At 37.4% G+C, this 20,072-nt stretch overlaps 1 protein-coding gene across 1 annotated transcript in view; it reads right to left on the bottom strand.

Moving 5' to 3' along the window:
* The window catches only part of snd1 (staphylococcal nuclease and tudor domain containing 1), a 154,671-nt gene that overhangs the window by 60,644 nt on the left and 73,955 nt on the right, over nucleotides 1-20,072 (bottom strand). The gene's annotated exons all lie outside the window — the stretch shown is intronic.

Raw genomic sequence — 20,072 nt, 5'->3', positions numbered from 1 at the left:
GAATTCTGATCAGACAACACTTTCCTTAAACAGACCTCAATGAAAGCTGTGAGGTTTTTCATTGATTTGGAAAGACAGACAACTAGGTTCTGTTTCACTGATCTGTTGTGCAAAAATTCGATTGAGCAGTTTTGGTCAACATACTATTCCTCATTTCTCTGGAGGCCAAACCCAGTAGAATAACACAGCCTTGACTGCGAGATAATGCATTTTCGTAATTACTGCTAGAAAATAAAACGTCCTAGCTGTCTTCAGAATTTGAATTTTAAAAGTTCAACCCTAAATACATCTCTTAATAAATTCTTCATAATCTGTGCCAATCACTGGTCCAACTGCATTACATCAAGTAAATAAATGAGGCAATGAGACAAACAACCCAGCTAATAAAGAGTTAAAGGTGTATCCCCATTGCCATTTTCCTGACTGACAAATTCTGTCGTTTCAGGGTAATAATATATTCATTACATTTTGTTTAATATGTCCTGTACAATGAAAAATACTTTTAGCTTCTCTGAAGCCTAAAGTCAGCGAGAAAGTGAGAGGCCAGGTGTGCTAAGGAGATAGGGGAAAGTCAAGTGATTAAGACTTGGACTGCTTAGCCCTGAAGTCACAAGGGAAATCTGAATGGAATTAAGTTTGTAAACTCCTCTGCCGTGTTCTTAGCTGAAGTAAAACGCGTTTCCTGCTGAACCCACAATATGCTCTATTAAGTACAAAATGGCAACCTATGCATAGAGCAAATCCACCTTGAGTACGCAGTTATAATTGCAAGTGTGGGTAAAGTGGCTGACAAGCAGTCTGGCCTTAAAGCTCATATTTATACTATGACCTTCTGTTGGAGCTCAACTCAGTATACAGTCTCATCAAGGAAATTATAGCTTATTGAGAAAGTTATTTTAAATATGAGGGTTAAATGAACCACATGCTTTTGGCAGCACATCAAAAATTGAAATCCTGGTTGATGAGCATTTATTGGATACTATATTCAACTATTCCCTGTTTTCGTTTATATGTGTGCGTAAAACAAAACTGCATCTGAAGTAAATCAATTCTGCTTAGCTTATAAATAAAAGCCAATAACCATAGCCACTCAGAAATAGGTTCAGAATATCTAAAGTAATCATTTAAGATGTGCTAGAATCAAACAAGATTAAAGGGTTACCAATTTTAATGTACGTGTTTTAAGGAAACTAGAATTTCAACACCACATTAGACCTTAAATCTCAATTTTATCTATCGGGCTCACCACTATATTAGGACCCAATATTATTGGCACAAAAATTGGCTCAGTTGGTTGGGTGTGGGGGTGGCGCATGGGATACCCTGAGAAGCAATGACCTTCATTATTATCTACTGCCTAACTATGTAGACACAAGTCTGGGTCTCCCTGTGGCAGTCCCCAGCCCAGATAAAACAGGATTGTGTCAAGATGAGCATACAGCGTAAAAATATTTGCCAAACACCCTACGGCGACTCCTGACGTGATGTGCCGATAGGTGAACAACAACATACTGGCACATAAATTGCCTGGAATACAAAGATAATACTATACAGATTTGATTGTTATCCTGATCTCCACTCAAACTCTTTATACTGTTGTTGACTAGACATGGCTAACGTGCACCAAAGCAATAGAAAAGTGTGTTTTCTCCTATTTGGCTGCAAGACCCATTACAGCATTACTAGTAGTCCATTCTTGAGTCAAAGGACTGGTGCCGTGGCACACTTCTGGAAGGTGGAAAGATACCAAAGCAATCACAGCTACCAAAAGAGCCAGATTTTTGACTCAGATGTGGCTCAACTGGTAAGCTATGAGTTGGGTCTTAGAAAGAGGCGCCACCAGTTGGTATTGTACCGGTGAGTACATAATATTTTGCACCCTTAAAAAATGTTATTTATATTCACTCCCTACACAATATTTCCCTAATCTAATCCCATTGAGTGAAATAATAAATAAAACTATTTTTTTGTTTGTACAAGTGTTATATTTTAAAAGGTTAGAACAATTTTAAATGGCATTAATGATCAGATTCCAGGAATTTACAATGCTTTAAAAATCTAGACTAAAATACCTACGGATATTAGACATAGGACTAGGATATACCAACAGTGAATCCAAGTTTGCTTTAATCTAATCTGTCCTTTCAAAACGTCCTTTCACTCACCATTATACTTTCTTGCACTCTACTATCCCAGACACTAACCTCATTTTATCTTTGTCTTGGAGTGCAGAAGCACTTATGTAACCAGGCTATAAGAGCAGTACTGGTCCTCAGAGGTTCAAAATGTAAAATGGGGAATTGGGCAAATCATGAGAGAAAAAAATAAATTGCTACAAATGTAATTAGCTTTCATTACAACAGTTATTTGAAGTAACAATGAGAGCTAAAGAAGAAAAAGACAAAAATAAAAGGAGAAACAAAACTTTGGGTTGAATATCAATTGTACGTTTTTAAGTTAAGGGTTTTTAGATCTACTGTAGAGAGCTTCTATATACCTATACCCATCATAAAAGAAAAAAATATATGAACTTATATTTTTTACCACATGTTACTTCAACAACAAATGGTGGATTTGTATTTTATTTGTTAGTAAGCATTTTACTCAAATGCTTTTAGGGATCTGAGTATTGACATCAAAATCTTTTAACAATCCTATGTTTTCTTTCAAGAGGACACTACTGTCCAAGTTTCACAAAAAAAACTGTCCTGCCTTTAAAGTAAATAGATTTGCTCACAATGCAGAGAGGACAGAAAAGGTAGAGGGAAGGCTGCTTTCAGTAGAACCCAGATGGTTCCCAGCGGAGGTTTCATTCGAGCCAAGATGGCTCCCGCCGGAACACAAATGGGCTCTGGTAATCTCATAAATGCTGGGATTGTGTTGACACAGTGGACGGGAAAAAGAAAAAGGAAAAAAAAAACAACGCCTGCACGTGTGTGCAAACACACGATCAGGCTTTCACCAGAACAAAACAACACTATTTGATACCATTGGAATGAAACCTGGCTCAAGGGCAAATTTTAAAACTACACTGGATTTAATTCACTCAGATGTTTGAAAGTGAATGAATAATCAACTAAGACGATAGTAGGTGACAGATCTCGTCAGAGCCAAGCACTGCACTCAAAGAAAATGGAGCAGCATTGGAGATTGGCCATTGAAGAAGAAAATATATGTTGGCACGGATTTATTTCACTACTATGGCCACAGAAAACAAATCCAGCACACCTGGAGAAAATAAATGAATGCAAAAGCCAAGGTTTTATGAAACTGCATGAGTCTATTTGGGATGCCAAACCATTAAAGAAACCATGATGCCCAAGTTGGCAAAACTAAAGGGTAGCTGGAGCGAAGTCCTCAATTCTTAAGCAGTTCTTTCAAATCATTAAACTATTATGCTTATAGAATGTAACAAAGTATCTCTAAAAAGCAGAAAAGCAAAGTTGCTGTACACAGTTCAGTTTGAAATACCAAAAACAAAAACAAAATTAAATGCTAAAGGATCATTGCACATTAATATTTGTGTTAATAATACAGGTACTTCTATCTTTAAAAAGCTGAAGGGGACACTAAAAGAGCATTTAAAAAAAGGCCCCACTATGGATTAGCAACTAGTTGTTGACGATCAGAGTTCACTTCAAAGCTTTAATGCAACTTTCCATAGAGCAGTCTATATTTCTCCTTCCCTTCTACAAGCTACTATCATGAATATTTAAAGCAAAGATATAAAAATGCTACTTATTACTACTAAAAAAATACCATTAAAGAGCCAAATTTACCCATTTTACCTCCCCAAGACAATTTTAAAATGATGGGAACTGATGTGGAACAACCTGATTGGATAATTTACATTTTTGTGTTTATGTACGCTTTTTACCAACAACAAAAAAGTTTAATCTTCTCAGAAATTCAGAATATGCTGACGTCTGCATTCGTTTTGTTACAGAACAGCAGCTGTATTGTGCTTTATTTTTACACCAAAGCGGTTTGTGATTTTAGATCCAGAGAAATGTCTTGGCTTCTTTTGTCTAGAGGATTATAGTAGCTGTGCTGACTCAGGATTATTTACTATCAGTGAAAAGCGTGAAGCAGATTTCCTCATTTTTTTTACATTTGTTTTGCTGACTTATGTTGCACATGTCTTATGACAAAAATGCTTCAGACAATCCAACACTAATTAATTTTCTGCCCCATAGAATCTTTTTTAACTACTACACCTTTAACTAAAAAGGCTGGTTATAGAATTCCCAAACATGTCACAGATATGCTTTTATATGGGGGTGGGAGTGGGGGGTATATATCTATAATGCTGGGTAAAGAGAAGATTAATCTGTCAGTCAAAGCTTACAGTCGTCTCAGCCAGCAGTTCTGCAATAATTTACAACTCAAGTTTTAGTGCATGGTCCAATTACCAAGATCATGGTCATCCCCACAGAGACCTCAGTTTGCATGAGTCCAATTATATGTGTGGCTCATAAAACTTTAAGGTAAATATTGTGAATGGTAGGCGATGCAGAATGTGGTTTCTGGTGTGTGTGTGCCTGTGTGTGTGTGTGTGTGTGTGTTGGTGTGCGTGCGCAAGAGAAAACTCTGTGTGTACCCATTTGTCAAAGTGGGCTCTGAAATGCACTGATGCAAGCAGTGAAAACCATGAAAACAAACAGGCAGGTGCAAACATTTGTGTTTCACTCATTCTCATTAAGCCAGAAGGCGGCAGCCCTTTTTGTGAAAGCTGCTTCCACGAGGTTAGCTGACGCTTCCAGCTCCGTGCGGGTGCCTATAAAACAAAACGCCATGTATTCTTGCGCAAGTAGTCATGTATGTCGTAATGGCCAGCAACTTTTTTCGCCTACTAACTTTCTTTGTTTCATACATTGTTTCTGTCCCTCGTGTTAATATGAAAAAAAAATGGAGACATTTACCTAGCTATTATTACCTGGTTATTTTAGCTTGAATAAAGTCAAACTGAGGGAATGAGATCTCATTTAATTATAGTTTGAATGCTTTGTTTTCAGAATTTACATTATATTAAGTTCAGGGAATTCGTCATGGGACGGTCACATCGAGTAGAGTTTACTTTGAATACCATCTGCCATTTACAGTAACGTGTTTAATGCACAAATGTTTAAAGTTCTAATGAGATTAAAATTGCAAACAAATTACAAAGTTGGTGGCTTGGTAATAACTGTTTAGTAAAAAAAAACATCTAAATTACCAATAGTTACACCCAAATTGAATGGTATTAAGATACAAATGTAGCCAAAAATCCAGATCCAAACTATTACTGCACAGTTTGAAAAACTCTAAAGCATTACACAGAAAACCTGCTTAATCTGTTAATATGACCAAATCAGGAGACATAACAACAGAAGACTATAAAAAAGTTAGAAAATTAAGAAGAAAAAAAATGAAAAACTGATTAATTGAATATTTAGAAGCAAAGAGCCAGAGGTTCAAGAAATGACATTAAAAAAAAACAAACAAAGGGAAAAAAGGCAGAGAACGTGCACTTCCCAAACAACCAATGAGGGATAGTGAGCAGGCTGAAAGTGGGGAGGGGAATATCGACTGCTCCGGCTTTTCAATTAAAGAATGCAACTAAAACTTAATGTAAACAAGGTTAATTAGCAAACAACTGAACTCACTGTTTACTTTCATAGCGGTTGCAAATTGTGAAACTGACTAAACTAAGCAGAACAAAGTTGTGTTACCCAGACATTTGAGATCCTTCCAAACAATAAAAACAACAAGACATGAAATTGACTGATATTTACTGCTAAAACAAGTTTAGCTATGGTTAATTTGATTAATTCACACAATCCCAATTTGAGGAGTAAACTGCTTATATGCTGTACATTGCCTACTATTTCTCTAGTTTTGCCCACCTATTTCAGCAAAGCCTTGCAGGGGTGGAATGAAGTACACACCAGACAGGAAAAGGTTTGTGCTTCTGCCCATGTGTAGACTTTCCTAAGGTGATCAATGTGACTCAGGGGGTCCCATGCATCACTGTCAATGGCAGGCTGCTGTCTGTCGGGGACAGGACTGGGAAAAGTCAAACAGCTCCTCAAATAGCAAGGGCTATTAACGGTCAGGAAAGCAACCGCGATTCCCACCATTAAACTTGCCTGATGCCCATTAATGAGTTTTTCTTTCATCAATAGATAATTGATGTTTGGTCTGCATCAGTATTCTCTCAAAAATATCAGTTGGTGGTGTAGTAAAAGGTAAAAAAAATAACAAAATAAAAGTAAATCAACGGCATGCATCTATGTCACCAAAGTCTAAGACTCCTTTCTACACAGCATTTGTAATTAAATAAGCAAAATTTGTAGACAATTATCTGTGTTCTACCTTAGACCGGAGGGAAAAAGATCTCTTATGGCAAAAGTCTCCAGCGAAGCACTGAAGTTAAACGGGAAGGAGGGCGTTTCAGGAAGGCCTGAGGTACCTTTGAAGCATTCACAGATAATGGGGCCTGACGATAAATGGAGGAAGAGAGAGCAGACGTGTCCACAGTGGGTCAATCAAAGGAGAATCGGGTTCTGCCCTTAGAATGACCCATGGTAGACTACTAAACTAAGGCAATAAATTATGAAAGATTTCCTGCTGGGGGGGATTTCAACTGAATGCACTCAGCATTTTAAGTGGAGTATTGTCAAAATAAATTTGCCCTTTGCTAGTGGCATAAGATCTGAAAGAAAGTAATGACTTAGCATTCCTTTCATACATCAAATTTTCCAAGTATCTGTTGAAATGTATGGACTTTTTTTTTTACTGTGCAAGATGTACAGTAGCTTTTTTAAAACAATCAGATACAATTGATATACAGCAGACTTGCTTTTTAACTAATTGCAAAGATATCACCTGTCTGTCAGATCAAGCAATAAAACATGATTACCATGTCAAACAAAATGAAAATAGAAATAATTTCTTGCAGTTTGTATAAAACATACTACCAATAAATCAAATATGCAAATTAGCTGGAAATAGATTGATGTTGCACCTGGCAATTAACATGGCTCCAGTGTGAACAAACATTTAAATCAAACAGTTAAAATAATGGGTACAGAAAAAAAGACATTTGATGTAATTAGTGATTCTACAGGTCAAGAGAACGTCATAAGTTGCAAGTAGAGTAAAAATCTATTTTGGTTTATTAATACTTTTTAGGCTATATCAAACCTTTTTGATTCATGTAAATATAAGAAATCAAACAGAGGTGGTTTCTGTTGGCCTTTGTGACAGCCCCTGACATCTGTGACCTTGTCGTTTATAGTTTTTACCACCAAAGTGACTGAAGTTTACCTGTAACAATTAGGAACTAGAGAAACTACGGTCCCAACATGGGGAAAAGGTCATAGAATCCTAGTAAAGCAACATCTAGCAATGTTATGACCATCAAAATCCCAGTCAGACTATGTGGAGTACAGAAATGGATCAATAAGAAATGTCAGGAAGGTAAGGCCTGAAACTCACACACTTTCCCGTGAGCTCCTACTTCAGCGCATCATCATTTAGTCATCTGCATTCACTGTAAATGAGCCACAGTAGCTTGAATTTGTGGGTCAGTATGTATATTACCAAGTCAAATTTACAAAGCAATAAGTAGAAAAATAAAAATAAGTGAGTCTGCAAAACAAGTCATACTAAACTTTAGATTTAATTGCTTCATTCGTGCCTTGTTTTACAATAATAAACAATTGACAGTGTTCATTGACCAAAACATGCCTCAGAAAGAATAAGGGTCTAAGCCGACTTCAACAGCCTGGTGTTAAAAAATCAATAACAGCAATAACTACAATCCATCTAATTTTTTTAAGGGAGGGACAACATGGCATGGTGGTCGATGATTATTGAGCGACATTTGTACTAATACTATTATAATTTCCTTTGACTGGTTGGTGTGGTGGTGCAATTGAGAAAACGTGAACAGAATGACAGTTGAAAACATTTCAAAAACTAACTGCAAAACAATGTCCAAATTATAAATATAAATCAATTCCTAATTTATCAACAAAAGCAGAAAACATGTGCCTGGAATGGAGAAAATAATGTTAAATCCTGGCAGCTATGAAAACAATAGAAAGGACACTGGGATTTGAAGTTGGGCTTTTTTCCTCTTAAAAGGTAAAGTATGTTCTGGGTGAAAGCGTTAAGCATCCTAAAGATTGTGGGGGTACAGAGGAGAGAAACACTTTAAAATTGCTACCTAAAGCAGTAAAAGCTTGGTGGGAACAGTCAAGCCACATTGAGCACATCTAGAGGTGGTCAAAATGATCAGAGAGGGCATTAAGCCACATTGCCTTACAAAATGAGGCTTATTTCCAACAGCTCCATTTACACCTTGGAGTGCAGACCAAATGAAGTTTGGTCATTATTTTGCAATCAATGAAGAGATCAGCAACACAGAGATGAGTGAATAATGGGGGTATGTTTTACAACCAATTTTGAGAAGACGCTCTATCCAATTAAATCAAATCAAATTATGGTTGTTTCTTTTTTGGAAAATTTCTACTTAATAATGTAACGACTTAAAGAAATAACTTTTGTAGTGGTATGTGTTTAAAATGTTTCATCAGTAGTTGCAAGCAGCCCCTCCTATAAGCATTACTCACATCAGTGCGATGCAAAGACTAGTCCACCCATGTTGTAAATGTAGTATTAAGCTCACAGTCCTGTAGCATTTAAAGACCAAAGTAGAATGTAGGGGTTGACGATAACCACATCACCTTTCTTTGGCTCCTTTTGATGTGGAGGAGAAGCGGTTCTACTCAGAGCTCTCCGCGGGTGACCAAGCTTCTCACCCTCTCTCTAAGGGAGCCCCCAGCCACCCTACGGAGGAAGCTCATTTCAGCCGCTTGTATTCGGGACCTCGTTCTTTCGTTTATGACCCATAGCTCATGACCATAGGCGAGTGTTGGAACGAAGATCGACCGGTAAATTGAGAGCTTTGCTTTTTGGCTCAGCTCTCTCTTTACCACGACAGACCGATACAGCGACCGCATAACTACGGACGCCGCTCCGATCCGCCTGTCAATCTCACGCTCCGGTCTTCCCTCACTCATAGTTTGCTGTGATGCAGATTATTCTTTTTAATAACAAAAAGGAAGTACATCGTCTAAAATGCTCAACTGATCTTTGCCACATTAACAATTGTTTAACAGACTTGCTTCATCTTCATAAATCAGATTTAAGACTACATGTTCAATAGTCTCTGCATGGGTAAAAGCAGAGATCAGTCGTTACAAATCTGGATTACTGCATTTTTAATTCTATGCAAAACCAAATTACCAGGAAGAATGTGGTTAATGAACATAAGGACGTCCAGCAGAATCTGATTCAGTAAGATTTGTCTAGTGTATTCCTGTTGGGGTTTTGTAATTGATTACAACAGGACAAGACTAGCACAGTTAAAAAGTACATGAGAAGTGCTTTGCAACATGGAAATCTGCAAAACGCAGGATAGTAAGGAACGTAAAATAATTCAAAATGAAATCTGCAAATTTATTTACCTTTTTTTTTAAAGAATGCAATGTCTCAACCTTTAGCCAAAAACTGAAATTTCCCGATAAACCTTTACACTAGCCTGCTATTCCTTCTATAAATTCTACATAAAACTATACATAAAGTGCATAAACCAAAAAACCTGTACATATTTTCATTGAGTAAAATATTTGTAACAAACATTTTTAGACATCCCAGTCTTTTGAAAACAACTAGAACTTTTTTGACCAACAGAAAGAGATGGGGTAAAAATATCAAGAGAGGGCATAGGACAATCATTACTGCATCATCATTTGTCTCCAGTTCCTTTTCTATCCTCATTCACTGGTTGACGTGCCAAATGGCATCACCAGCTTGTGTCGCTCAAAAAGCCATTCTGTCCTCCCAGACCCTGCTTGCACTGACAAAGTACGAGAATGAACGAGGGGAAAAAAAGGAGCGAAATAAAGCCAACTGAGGCATTTTTCTACCCAGCGTTTTGTCAATTTCTGTGTGCTTGTCAAAATGAGATTCAGTGCCTCGTTGCTAGGTTGGTTGAAGAGTTGTTAGGCAGAGGTTGGAGTTTGAGTGCGGGACAAGTGGTGAAGATGAGCCACTGAAGAGCTACTTCACGTTGCTATAAAGCAGAAATGCAGTAAAGAGTTGTCAAAACAGGATGGAGAAGCTAGAAGTGGGACAGAGCGATGTTTCAACTGTCTGATTGCATTTTTTGGTCTTATGAATACTGACTTAATTAAAAGAATGATGTAAAAGGATCTTTGGTTTTACGTCGACATTTGTTTTAAGCTACTTATCTTTTTATTTCATAAGGCATCAAGTTAAAATACTAAAGAAAATTTGTTGACCCTGTTTGTCAGCTAAACTAGTTAAAAGTAATTCTAGCCATTCAGCATAAAAGTAGGTTACATGTTTAACTTTGTTACAAATTAAATTACCTTTAACAGAAAAGGACTGGTTAAAAAATTGAAAAGGGACAAAGTATACAATGTGGGAGAATTGTTCACAAAAAGAAACAATGCTACGCTGCAGCCATGCATTCTTTTCAAAAACTGTACAGTGGCTATATACATTGTCAGATGTTTGTACTAATGGGTAAACTTTGAACTGTCCAACTCCAACATAGCTTAAAGCTGATGGGAACCAAAGGAAGTAGAAAAATCTCACATGTTGGCCAATATACTATAGATGTATAATGCCATAAAAAAGCTTGAAGTCCCACTCCAATCATCTTTGGATCTGTTGTAAAAGCACACCTTTATAATCATGATAACTTTTCTGCTCCATCACAAATTGCGAGGAATATCGGAGCTATCCAGCCGTATAGTTTGAGCAAGATACCAGCTCAGACAAAGAAAAAACCCAAGATGTACATGGATCTATTTGTCTGCAGTGGATGCATCAGAATGGACTGGAGCAGGGAGCTAGTGGCCTGTCGATTGCAGTTTGTTCGAAACAACTACAAGGTTTTTCCTGATTCACCACGATTTAAAAATGAAATGCTCAGAAGTGCATTTTTTATCTTAATTTACTTTATGTCGTCCATCATTAGAAAAATGCTACAAGAAACTGTCAAAAACACAGAAAACCTCATTTTTATTGGAATGGGTTTTTAAGCTAAAGTTTTGTATTCCTCATTTGAAATTAACCAAGTAAAGCCCAATTATTGATGGTAAAGCTTGGTAAGGTGTTTTAACTTAGCCATGTTAGTTTTTTAAAGTAGTCTCCTATGAGAAAAAATGAAAAGATTTCAGTCAACTGTGAACAATAACTGTCCTGACACCACTTCTCTAAGTAATGTCTTATTTTTAATTCTCTGTTAACATTTGGAACGGGAAAAAAACAGGTGTTTAAATGCCTCAATAATGATGTAACAGGGGACCAAATTTAGGCCAACACTGAGATGAAACAACAAGGCTGAGCACAACAGAGAACACTAAAGAGAATGAAAAGAGAAAAACGTTGCTCCTGTTCCGGTCTACAAAACTGCACACAAAAAATTTAGATATTTTCACAAAAGGGTAAATTGCAACAACCAAACAGCACAGTTAGTGATGGGAGATGCTGGAGGGAAAAAAAAAGGAGAAAAAAAAACGAGCAACTTAAGATGGACTTAGCTTTAGGGATAAACCATTTGCAGGGATAAGATGGTGGAATCTAAAATTCATATGAAGGCATAATTTTTATGACAGTAAGAGAATTTTTTTCCCCCCTCTCTAATGGCATGATTAAATTGCTATGCCTTCGACAACAGCGATGCCTTGGCATAAAGGGTAATAATGAGTCAACCATGAATCAATTAACCATTCCATTACTACATTTTGTTTACCCAATACTGCATCTCTTTAGCAGAGGCTTTTGTCGGAGCTGCAACACGTTATCAGACATCCGCTTTTCTTGTCAAACACAGATGCAGGACAATAGAGTGGAGGTACAATAGCAGGAGGGATGAGTCACTCGTGAGATTACGTGAACAAAAGGGCATCAAACACATCCTTGAGCTAAGTGATGTCACTCCGCAATGTTGCCACAAATTTAACTCAGTATTATTGCATTGCGCAGCGAGGCCAAATACTTTCCATCTATGGTGATCTTGATCTTGTTAGTGAACAGCAAAGTGTTTTTTTTTTTCTCTCTGTCTGATCTTACTATATCTGATAATGACTCAACTTAAGTACTGCTGGCTAATGAACATAGTTAAATAACACAAAGGCATTGCCTGTTTTGGCAAGACCATCGAGATCATATAATTGGCTCACATATTAAATACAATAGCTATAACACAGACGCACAATCGGCTTATCAAATGAAGCATACGTTTTTCAGCAAAAAAGATTCCAACAATACAATAGGCACACTATGTAAATATGTGGAACGCAAGAATACTTAACAGTGAACTGGCAAACAACAAAAAAACAATTCAGTGGTACACAGACATTTCCAAATCAATGTCTGCTATGTGGCCACAGGGAAAAAGACACCACTTACCACTGAACTATATCATGAAGCTGCAAGCTACAACGATATTTTGACAAGGTCAACACTCACTCTAGCCTCACTAAGTCTACGCCTACCTTTGAAGACGTAAAAACATTTACCCACAAGCTGTTACCTTGTGATATATCCAGTAACAGAAAGAGTGAATAGTGTTTCTTGAAGTGGGAGATATTTAAGGAAGTCCATCTGAGTGCCTTTGTCCATTTTTATGCATTACTGTAGAGTATGCCCTTAAGAACCTGTGCGTCATGATTTACAGAAAGGAACTAAACTATTAGAATGACTAATTACTAATATTAGAGTCATAACACAAATATTTTCCCATCAGGTTACGAGTTCAAAACTTTATATACCCAAGTACAAATACAATATTTACAATCAGTACCATGTGTCTAAAAGCAATATCAAATTTAGCCTGCAGTTTGGTTGTGTGATGGGTTCTTGTGTGTTCACTTGAAATAAATTTAAAAAAAAAAGATAAGGCACATACGTCTTTCCAAGAAAGTGATCGTTGAGGAAAAAAATGATGATTTCCATCAGGATGTCAAACAAGGCAGTTTAATGAAAGTGAAATCAATGTCTGTCCAGGGAAATTACCACTGTTCATCCATGTGTCAAGCTTTTCCTGTCTGAGTGTGTGTGGATGTGTGTGTTTGGAGCAGGAGCATATTATTGGAGGAAAAAAAAAAAGAACTGGGCCACACACCAATAAACACAACTAGGGTGTAAGTGACCTAGACTGATGCTATCAGTCAGAACTGGCAGAGTACAGGAAAAGAGCAGAGGCATAGGGGCGGGAAATCATTGGACTGAACAAAATGGATCTGTGGATCAACCAGCAGATAGGCACAAAATGACAAAAGTATGAGATAATGGCAATGGATGAGCCATACTTTGCAACTGAAAGGTGACAATCATGATGTGAAACTGCAATAGAATTTGAAAGTTAATGTCAGAAGGTGTTATCAGTTTACTGAAGAAATTACGTTTTTTTTTCTGCTAAACTTGCGAAATTTAAACAAATCAGGAACTTAAAATCATTTATTTCCACTCAGTAAAGCAAAAAATCCTCTAAGTGCAACTGGTTCAAATAGACTAATAAAAAAAAAAGCAGACTATTAGGTCCTTTATTTCCACAAGCTGAAATCCAAGTTGTGATAATGAATTTGCATCTGGACGTACAAAAAAAAAAAAAAAAAAAGAAAAGAACACAAAGCTCAAGGAGGTCAGCACCCTGCTGGGAAACCAGGGTATTAAAACTGTAGTCGATCCACTCCTTTAAATGTTAGGCTCAGCAAATGTGAGTAAAAAGTGCAAGCTCCCAAACAAACATGCCTGTTTCAAACTGTGTGGATGTGCCTGTAACCATTAATGTTGACATCAGATGCAAAAGTGTGTCGGCTTACAGCACGTGCATAGACACATTGTCCTGTCATGGCAGCAGAGTGTTTACTAGTCAGTAGTTTTCTTTTCTATCCTTGCTCAGAGAAGGCCAACCATACCAGTTCTAATCCCCCTAAGCTTTGTAGAAGTGCTAACACGCGGAAAGGAATTAAAGTCAAAATAAGGCTGTATGTGCATGTGTCTCAAATATGCCAACATTAGCAAGATTTCTTACAATAGCTAAATGTACAATACAAATCACTTTGGTGTGTAAACTCAGCACTTGGTCAGACCTGAGAAGTTAAAGCCAATTCCCTATAAATGTTTGAGGTGAATTTCTGGCAGAGATGTCAAGCATGGAAAATATATACATTTTTTTTTTTCCTAACGCTTATATTTTATACAACCGGCCCCGCACTTGCCTTCACTGATGCTTTTCTGTCATGTGTTGATCTACACAAACGCATGTCACCAAGCGTAGAGTTGGTTCCGAGAACTCAATCGACATTCTACCCTCAGCTCTGCTTGGTGACTGTAAGAGGACTGTGTGGGAGGATAGAATGGGCTGTTGTGTTATTGACTTCAATTTAGAAAGTGCTGCCTGCTGCTTTTTCGCCCCTTGCTTTCATAGCTGGGACCCTACTGGTCCCTAGCCGTGGCCTACCTCCAAGGGAAATCCCTGATTGCATTCCTACAGAACACATTTAAACAAGGTCGAAGGGCTTGGGATCGAGAGGGAGGGCGTATGTGTATGCGAGATGACGATTCTTTTGATCAATTTCCACCCTTACATTACTCGATTCCTCTAAACTTTGCGTGGCTCTTTGGCAATAATTTCAGCATGCACTCAGCTATCCCTCCATCCCGGAGTCCTCCCACCATACATTGTCTCCTATCTGCTTGAGTGAGCAACTGTTCAAGTGTTGTATTGTTGGAGGCTGCAGGTACAGCAGCCCCAAACATTTGATGCTGTGCTGGTTGCGCTCATAGATTAGACACGCAGCTTGGCTCCTCAAATCCCAGTGCAGGGAAATACATTGAGGCCCAGAAATGGAGGATATTACACAGGAAGAAAAAAAAAAAAAGAGGAGCGGGCGACACTGATCGAGAGAATGAGCAGTCGCACAAGAAAATGGGCAAACAAAATGCATCTCAGTCAATGCACTCAGGACCAATTAATTGATTTATACAGAATTTAAATTGCTGTAGTAATAGTGACCTAAAGCTTTATCAAAAATAAAACTATGCAGCTGCTGTTTTATCTTTACATTTGCTATTAATCTTTAGCACAAAGGTTGAAAATTTATGGAAAACAAAAAAACTTGCTGATTTATTTATTTATTTATTTTTTAGGTTTTTGCTCCATTTGTGGAGAAATAAAAGAAAATAACTTTGAAATTTTAGTATAGTTTAAAGGTGCTTCTCTCAAGATATCTGGTGCAAAAAACAAAACAATTAGGCTGAAAATATTTACTAGTGAATTGGTGTTAAAATCTACAACTTCTACATAAAGAAATAACTATTCCATAGCTCCAGGTACATTTGACAGGAAATAAAATGTATTTCACACTTATATCGTGTACTATATAAGGCCTCAGTATGAATCATACTGTATGAAACCTGACAGTTATGGTTCATATGTGCAACACTATAAAAAGTCTATCTGTTGTCCAGTTTATGGGGGGAGCAGTTCAACTAAATTAGCTGAAGAAAAATTGTTGAGCTGCTTTAACAAAAACCCTAGTTTAAAAAAAAAAAACTCATCCTGGTGCAGTTGCTGAAGAGCTTTAAACAATAGGACTGACTGAAATGTTCAAAGTATTCCAATTTATACAGGAATAGAAAGGTTTTCCAAAAGACCATCAGAAGTTTACATTATGCTGTAGAGTAGCATGTACCGGTAGTTGGGGAGTACATTTTATCCAACCAAAGCCCAACAAACTATCAACCAGATGGGAGGGGAGATCACTATGAAGATGGCGTCTTTGGTCCCTGGAGCTGAGAGTCTGGAAGATTTAACTGCTCTCTCTGCAGTGAATTACTGTGTTTTTACCTTCACATTGCTCAGAGAAAGAGACATCAATTTTCCAGGTCTAGCAGTTGGCAAGGCAACACTGATGAGTACACAGGGATGCTGTATGAATCTAAATTGGGTCTGTTGACCAAAGACATGTGAGGACAAGCCAACTATGAAAAAGGACTCTACAAGCTACAGGTATAGAAAATGTTATTTTTTTACAACCCTATAGGGTTATTAATGAAATAATGACATTGTCTTTGTTAATAATGCTAGATGTAAACAACATAATGAGAAAAAAAACATCTTTTCTGTGATTTGCCTTGACCAAAATTGCACTCTCAAGGGTAAACACCAAGATAAATACATACAATTACCTTATGAACTTATAATAAACCTGTAAGAGGTGAAAGTGAAAGAAAATAATTGCTATGTACATTATACAACGAGAGGATGGTTACGTTTGCAAAAGGGTACACACCAGAAACACTAGGAATTTCTGCTTTTAGATTTTTTCCCCCAGCACTTTTTGTTCAGAACACAGATTTTTGAACATAAATGAAGTATAAAATGAACATAATCTCAATATACAAATATGGTGAAAAATTTCTTTTTTTCTGTCAATTTAAAAATGTGATACTTATTTTATTCAGAATCAATACACAAAGATTTATATATTTCAAGTCTATTTTTAGTAATTTTTAAAATGATGCTCTATTAAACCCTATAGATACTGATAGCCAAATTTCCATTTCAGAAGATTAAAATATCACATCAGACCAATCAAAAAGGATGTTTTCAGCAAAACCTTTCAGCTTCTGAAAACTATATTTTAATGCACTCAATACTTGGTTGGACTTCCTTTTGCATGACTTACTGCTTCAATGACCCCTGGAGCAATCAGCCTCTGACATTTTATAGGTGTAATGGAAGCCTAAGTTACTTTGATATCTGCTCTCAGGTCTTGAGAATGCTTGGGTCTGATATCATACTTTCTCTTGACAACAACCCACAAATTTTCTACCAGAAAGTTTGCTGGCAAACCAAGTACAGAAACTTTTTTTTATATGTACCAGGTCTTTAAATACCTGCCAACGTGTTTTTAAATTGAAAATCAATTCTAAAATGTGGAAAATCTAAACAATATATTTCCTGATGACCAGAGAACATGGTTACCAAAAGAGGCTAAATATAGTCCAAAAAACATTTTCTTTAAACATTTTCATCTAGTTTCAATTACATTTCTCACAGGGATTATAAAAAAAAAAAAGAAGCTTAACCAGTAAAGCAAAATTAATCAAATGAAGAGAGGACATCCTCGAAAGTTATTCTTGTAAGCATGGTTTAATGACTCTTGGGCTTTCAAAAACAAATGAAATTGGCAAGACCAACCAGGTATCCTTGATTAAACGCAACCAATCCAAACTTGCCAGATGGAAGCCACTAATACATCCTATTGCTTATAATACTCTCATAATTCACCAACTTATGGTGTGTGCGTAAAGAGAAAAAAATAAAGCCGTTTAAGCCCTAATGATAATCTGATTATGTCTGTGTGTATTTGTGCTTAAGATGCATGGGATTTATGGCAAATTATTTCCTGGATAAAATAAATAAATCTGTCTAGGTCAGCGAAGGTGTGCAAGTAAGAGACAGAGTTCCAAAAAAACTGGTTGGTGGGTGACACAGGGGCATGCCATGTTAAATAGCTCACCAAGGCATGACTTGACAGTCTTAAAAATAGGGTCCATAAAACATTCTGGAAGTGGCTGAATGTTGGGAAGAAAAATGTACAAAAGAATAAGTGATATGAGTAAATTGGCACCTAAATTATAAAACAAGTATCTAATACTACTCATTATCATTAGATATATCACTGGACAGTTTATTTAAACCAGCTGTCACTGCTAGTACACCACACCACGGGCCATTCATGCAAATAGAAAAGAACGGACACACGCACAGACTCACAGACACAGGCTGCTGACCTACATGTGACTGGCCACATCCCAGATATGCTAGCACTGACCTCAGGGAATGGACTCTGAAATGACTGGATATACCCCTCGCATATGCTGGTGGACAGGTCACACCAAAGTAGGTCGTGTAGCACCCCAAGAACACCCAGTGCTCTGCTGGCCTGGTGCTGGCTCTGCAGAGCCTAAGGCAAGGCGTTGTAGCCAAGGGTCATACAGCAGGCATGAAGCTTGCACTATGGCAAAAAAGACCACGTATCTGACTGATTATTGAGCAGTCGTTGTCCAACAAGTCCAGAAGGTAAGCCTTAACAACATTTCTTTTCCAGAAAGAATATGTTGAACATTGAGTTCACAGTGACCAAGATTTCAAAAACCAGTAACTAAAGATGCAATACCACTCCAAAAACATCTGCATTATTTGGTATTTGTCCTAAACACAAAATAATGACTTGTAACTTATTTTTCAAGGTCAGGAATACCATATGAGAAAAGTACACATGCATAAATGCTTAACCTTGAAAAAAGTCTTACCAGTATCTGAGATTGGCTGACTATCAAGCTTTCTTGGCTCTCGTGGGCCAAAATCCCATTATAATGCAAAGGGATGACGACTTTTAGTAAGTGGAGCAAACATAGTTTGGAAGGCCATTGCCAGGTTCCATTAGTCGTGGGAAATCAAAGTGATCATTGAAAGACTGGAATGGGGTTGGAATGGAGAAGCTGAAAAAAAGAGAATCAAAATGAATGGGGACAGCCGACCTTGCAGCGAAGGACACCTTACAGGTAAGCAAATCATTTGGGAAGTTCTGAATATAAGGGAAAGATCAACCTGATTCTAGGTTTACTTGGGAAAACAAAGCAAACAAAAACAGTTACAACAATTACAACACGTGTTTGGGCACAATGTTTGATGCTACAGCGATCATTCAAAGCTTCAGTGAAAAACAGCAAGTACAACTTTTTCCCCCAACTAGATCACAAAGTATATAGGCAAACTTTTATTATTGACTAAACCTTTTTCTGCACCAATATACAAATACATTTTAAAAATACAATGTGGTTTCCTGGTTTATTTTTTTTACATGTCATCTCTCACAGTTGAAGTGTATCTATAAAAAACATTCAGGGCCCTCATCTTTATAAGTGGAACCACTTGCAGAATCAGTAACTGCCAAATACTTCTTTGCCTCACTATTTCATTTTCATTTTGAAAAAAAAGGGTGCTGTCACTTATGCACTTCCTACTGCACTTTTTTAGTTTGTGCATTTTCCCTTCCCTAGATAGCTCTTGACTAAAGGCCCTTTCATCCCCGTTTGACCATGGGCTATGCTGGAATGTGATACTTCATCTCTATAAAAATGGGAAAAAAAACACTGAACTATCAACACGGCTTCAGTTTGTGTACATTATAATACAATTGTTCTAACTTGAAAGCTGCTTCTTCAATTCAATCAAAAGTTTGATTGACTAGAGCTGCATTGAACAAAGTCTCCATGTCACTGTGGTGCAGGGGAATCTCTTTGGGAAGGAAAAGTTTCCCCTTTTTATTTTTTTAATAACCAAAGAAAATCTTTCCCTATCCTCTAGTGGCTGTCACCTTCCCGTTACATGTGCTTCATTGAAGCTAGTTCGTATTCAACAGCAGTGAAGTCGAGGAGAAAGTCGGAGAGTGTGTACGTGTGTGTATAATGTTGGAGCTGGCTCTATACTCCTGTGCCAGTGGGAATAACGTACTGCGCTACAGGCAGTGTGACCTTTTCTAGCTTCTGTGCTTTCTCTCCTCCCTCCTCGTCTATTTCGCACGCTTGCTCTCCAGCTCAGACACAAACACACCTAGCTGCACTGTCACAGCTAGCTTTACCAACCATCAATTACCCACACTGCTACTTACTTTAATGGACACGAGGCTTGTACAAATCATCAGAAAGAAGGGTGATGGGACAGTAGTGTGCATTTGTTTTACTACTTCTCCTGCAGCAAGAAGGTAAAGAATGTCTTGTTTTCTCCCATTTGCCTTCTTTAACATGACCTTTTAAGGGTGTGTGCTTCCTGGAGCGACAGTTTGTGTTCAGATCGAAGGTTACGGCCTGTCTGCTTAAAGTGCTCTAACAACTTTCAGAGACATATGATTTGAAAGCTAGAGGGCTGTTTTGTTACAGTTCATTTCTGCTTTCATTTAAAGAAAACAGTT

This window comes from Oryzias latipes, chromosome 23 (genome assembly GCF_053564925.1).
Source record: "Oryzias latipes strain Hd-rR chromosome 23, Olatipes_Hd-rR_3.1".
Classification (NCBI taxonomy): Eukaryota; Metazoa; Chordata; class Actinopteri; order Beloniformes; family Adrianichthyidae; genus Oryzias; species Oryzias latipes.
This window is presented reverse-complemented; position numbering and strand designations above follow the sequence as displayed.